The following is a 5,210-nucleotide window of genomic DNA, read 5'->3' as shown; positions in this document are numbered from 1 at the left end:
CTTGCTTTTAATTTCTGGGTCCCTTCTTTTGTCCTGTCTCTCTCCCCTAACACCCAACCAATTTCTTTTTGTTAAAAGGGAGTTTCCTCTTCCCACTGTCGCCAAGTACTTGCTTATCGGGGGTCATTTGATTGTTCGGGTTTTCTCCATTTATTGGGTCTTTACCTTACAACATAAAACACCTTGAGGCAATGTTTGTTTTTTATTTGGCACTAAAAAATTGAATGAAATTGGATTGAATTGAACTGAATTCTGCAAAAACAGAGTAGCTGAACATAAGCATATTTGAGTAGACAAAATCTGAAATTCAGTACATATTCCATTTTTTGATAGTTAACCTCCAATCAATTAAGTTTCACTTCTGAATCATTAAATGAATCATTTAATATCAGTCATTTTATGTTGTAGCTGCAAAGTTATGATGCACAAAACAAAATGCAGTACACAAACAACAAGGCTCAAACAGAACAGATATGTGGAAAAAAAGCATGTCACAACAAACCTCATAACTAGAAAAAAATAATAACAAAACAATTTCACAATGGAACAATAGAGAGTGTGTTTTGATGTGCCTTGGCCTTGAGTCGTTGCACTCCTTTTCAGCTTTGTCTTCGACAAACTAAAGTGTGAAAAATATGGAGGGTGGGTGGACAGCCTACTTTTAAGCAAGCAAGCGAAGTCTACACGGCCATCTGCTCGCACCAGAATTTTCTTTTAATCAAGGCTGCAGCCCCACAAGAAGCAGACTCCCTCTCACTCCCACAATTTAGCATCTTGTATTAAGTGGGAACAGAACACTCAGCATAACATGATAGCTGCATCAAATCCAAGTTGAAATCCAAGAGTGGCTTTGGTGCCATAAACAGATGCTCCATTTGACAAATTAGTCAGAGATTTGCTGTTGGACGCTCGATGCTGATGCTTTTCCTGAGCAGCTTCCTTTTTATTTTTAGATTCTTTTTCTAACTTTGTCACAAACACACTTTATGTTAGAGTTTTACTGAAATTCATTAAAAATGTGAATCAGATTCTTCGAATACACATTAAAGCAGAATATAATGCATTTAAAACATAAGTATCTATGAATACACATTCAGAAGACCAAGTACTTTATTGCAGTGTTTCCCAACCACTGTGCCACGGCACATAGGTGTGCTTTGAGAAATGATCAGGTGTGCCATGCAAGATTATCTGGTTCCACCTGATTAGTGCTCTAAACGATCGGCGTAACGGGCAGAACAATTACATTCTCTTCCACTAGAGGGCAGTACAGCTACCTGCTCTAATTAAATGGGTTGCCAACTGACAGTAAAAAAGAAGAAGACTAAGAAGAAATTACATAATAGTCATGCTGTGAGCTGACACAGCACATAATAGCGATAGATAAATATTTGAAAATAAAAAGTAATCAATCTGATCTGGGTCCTGGAGAAAATTCCGACCCAGATCAAGGCCCTAGTATGCGTAGTGGTCAGAAGAAAGCAAAAAATGGGATATTGGGGACGCCCGAGCCAATTCTGCTATACCTTGGGAAACACTGCTTTATTGTACATTTGGTGGTACAATAGCTTGCTACTGCGGCAGTACCCTCGTATGGACCTTCTTATTGTGGTAGGACCATTGTACCCTTAACAAAGAGTAAAAGTTTGTACTTTTGTGGTTTGTCCTTTACAGACACCAGTCTTCAACTTTTAGTGGCACTTTTCTATGTTCATGTAAAGCTACAAAAACTGACATTTAAAAAAATGCATTCATTCATACACAGTGGTTTTCACGTCTACCTAGCACCTATAGCACATTTTTAGCTCATTTTTGTAAACACAAAGACAGCATGGAGACAGCTACATCTTTTCCTTCCCATTGCAGATAACCTGAGAAGGGTAAACCTGTGTTTGTTAGTTTGTTTTGTATAAAATATGATTATAAATTAATTCAAACATTAACAGATAAAACAATAAACAGGTTAGGATAACCCTTTAATGGCCAGCACCCCTGTGGGTACACAGTACCGTACTTGTATTGTTTAATTCAATCCAATTCAATTTTATTTTATTTATACAGCGCCAAATCACAACAACAGTCGCCTCAAGGCGCTTTATATTGTAGGGTAGACCCTACAATAATACATACAGAGAAAAACCCAACAATCGTATGACCCCCCTATGAGCAAGCACTTTGGCGACAGTGGGAAAGAAAAACTCCCTTTAACAGGAAGAAACCTCCAGCAGAACCAGACTCAGGGAGGGGCGGAGCCATCTGTCGCTTCTTTGGTGTTACGTAACGAAACACTTACCAGACACTTTGTCTTTCTAGAACAGGAACAATGTGCTATAAACATTCCTCAAATATTTTGGTTCATATTGACATGATAGCATCACACAGCTGCAGATTTGTTGGCTATACATCCATGATAAGAGCCATACATACATCACATCCCATAGGCGCTCTATTGAACTGAGTTCTGGTTACTGCAAAGATAATCTGAGTAGAAAGAACAAAATGTCATGTTCAAGAGCAGCGGTCCCCAACCTTTTCTGCGCCACGGACCGGTTTATGCCTGACAATATTTTCACGGACCGGCCTTTAAGCTGTCGCGAATAAATACAACAAAATAAAACTAGTACCGGTACCGAAAAAAAGAAGATTTATTCATAACACACATGAAAAGACAGAGGAAAACCGAGTTAACGATAAAAATGATAACAAAATAACGCTGAAAACCAATAAAAACCCTGAAAACCATACATTTCACACCTGAGCCTCAACTCTCGCGGCCTGGTACCAAACGACTCACGGACCAGTACCGGTCCGAGGCCCGGGGGTTGGGGACCGCTGTTCAAGAGGATAATTTGAGTGTTATGACAAGCTGTGTTGACAGCCTTCAGAAGATGGTACACTGTAGTCAAAAAAGAGATGGACATGGCCAGCAACAATACCCAGGCATTGTTGTGCCTGTCTGAATTTTAGCTGCAGTTCCCTGATGTTAGCTAACAGGGGTGGCACCTGGTGTGGTTTTCGGCTGCTGTAGCCTATCAGCTTCAAGGTTTGACTTCAAGGTTCAAGGTTTACATTCAGAGCTCTTCTGCATTCTTTGGTTGCAACAAGTGGTTATTTGAATTACTCTTGCCTTCGAAGCACTCTGGCCAAGCTTCTTTGACCTCTGACAATAACAAGGGATTTTCAGCTGGTGCCAGCCAGTGGATATTTTTTCTCACATTGTGTGGGAAATACCAGCAGATAAGCAGTGTTTAAAATACTCAGACCAACCCGTCTGGTACCAACAGTCATGCTCCATTCAAAGTCACTGAAATCTCCTTTCTTCCACATTCTAATTCTTGGTTTGAACTTCAGTAAGATGTCTTGATCATGTCAACATGCCTAAATGCATTGAATTGCTGCAATTGGCTGATTAGATATGAGCGGTTGAACAGGTGTACCTAAAACGTCTGCTGTTACAGAGATGCTCAATAATGAGAGTGTTCTGTCTGAACACATACGCAATGTTTTGGGAAAAAAACCTGTTCATCAGAGAAAATGTGGTTTGTGAAAGTCTAATGCTCAAGTCTGACTGAACATGCAGTCCTTAGTCTCTAATGGACAGACACTTCATTGGAGTGTGCGTGGGTGAAAGAGCATTATAGTCTTTTAAATGATAAAAATAAAATGTGTCACCTTATATTTGTTTCTTTTCTGCTCTGTTTCTTTTTTCTTTCAGGCTGTCTTATTGTTGTGATTAAATCTTCCCCATGCCAGCCCAGAGAGCGAACACAGGGGACAAGCAGCACACAACCTGACCACATCAGCAGGCAGGTACTGGTTTTGTATTCTAACTCTTGTAGTTTCTTTTTAATGGTGCTTCAGGGTTCAGTATGTGAATGATTTTTTTCCACAATGTTGTCAAGTTTGTTGTAATCACACATTTTAATTGTTGCCACAAATGTGACTCTTGTCATCAGAACAGCACAGGCACTGCTAATCATTCTGTGTCATCATTTCTTCGAATGTGATAATTCGCAGCTGTAATTGTATGCAAAATCTGTGAATACTGTTTGTTCTGGAATTGGGCTGTGAGTCAGAAGTCTAAAGAAAACAAGCAGAATAACACTTTGATTTTTACAAACCCTTGAATGCTTATCAGTTCTGACCTACCTGAGGCAAAAGGAGATGTGTTGAGAACTCAGATCCTGTGAGAACATTTTTCTGTTTATATCATTTTATTTGTATTTTGAAGCATTGAAGAAGAGCATTTAGTTCTTTCAGGTTATGACAGTTTTTCTGGTTAATGTAACTAAAAGCAAAATTAGGTGTAAAAAAATATTTTAGTTATATGAAAAAATATAAACAGAGGACGTGTCCTTGGTTTTGGTCTTTTGCCAATTTGTCAGTTGCCTGTCGTTGCCTCCACTTAAAATTTTGCCAATGACAAAGACTTTCTTTATTATAATAACTAAAAAAGATGCATATGGTTGATGCTGCTTTTGCAAGCCACTTTGCAACCCAGCTTTACCACAGCACCTCTATTTCATGTTATTTCAGACTTGATCAGTGCCATTTCCACTGACTGTGAAGGCTGCTCTGTTCTTTGCCCCTGCTCTCCCTCCTTTTTAGACTTTCCAGGTAAAGCTTGCAGAATGACAGGGGATTCCTAGAACAGAGCTATACCAAATATAACTGCAGATGAAATAATAGTCCCGTTTTCTCTAAATGACTGCAAATTTAACAGTTAAACAGGCTCTACTGGTTTATACCTCAGAGTTACGTAAATGCGGGTTAACGGTTCATCGAAATTGATGCGTCTGAATCTAAATAGCATGTGTTCAACTTCCAAGCTCTATTTCTCAGCAACACCAACCAAAACTACTACCCTATATGATAAACACCCACAGATGTTTGTGTCCAGTAAAAGGGAGACTTTGACATGCATAAAGATTATTGGTGCTGATTGGGTGTATGCAATTGCTTCAGGGTGCGACCTTAATCTTTGCCTTTCCTGGAAGGAAAGTATGTAGGAGATTTATGATGCACTTATAATCTAACTTGTATATCTAAATAAAACTCTTTTTCCTTTCATGCTGAGAGTTGGACGAAATGATTGACAATAAAGATGAAGCTGCAATCAGCTTAGCTTAGTATAAAAACTTGAGATTGAAGAACAGATAACCCGCTGTAAGCTTTGAAGCTTTATTTTCCCCCAAACAATTTTTTTTTTT

At 38.9% G+C, this 5,210-nt stretch overlaps 1 protein-coding gene across 2 annotated transcripts in view; it reads left to right on the top strand.

Annotated features, from left to right (window-relative positions):
- Positions 1-5,210, top strand: part of LOC102198332 (alpha-1,3-mannosyl-glycoprotein 4-beta-N-acetylglucosaminyltransferase C-like) — a 95,276-nt gene that overhangs the window by 17,117 nt on the left and 72,949 nt on the right. For both annotated transcript variants that reach the window (XM_005731530.1, XM_005731529.1), the window contains exon 2: positions 3,716-3,810. The gene's annotated coding sequence lies outside the window, so the exon portion shown is untranslated. The remainder of the gene's footprint in view (positions 1-3,715; positions 3,811-5,210) is intronic.

Source organism: Pundamilia nyererei, unplaced genomic scaffold (assembly GCF_000239375.1).
Source record: "Pundamilia nyererei isolate P.nyererei 1_Seehausen unplaced genomic scaffold, PunNye1.0 scaffold00043, whole genome shotgun sequence".
Classification (NCBI taxonomy): Eukaryota; Metazoa; Chordata; class Actinopteri; order Cichliformes; family Cichlidae; genus Pundamilia; species Pundamilia nyererei.
This window is presented reverse-complemented; position numbering and strand designations above follow the sequence as displayed.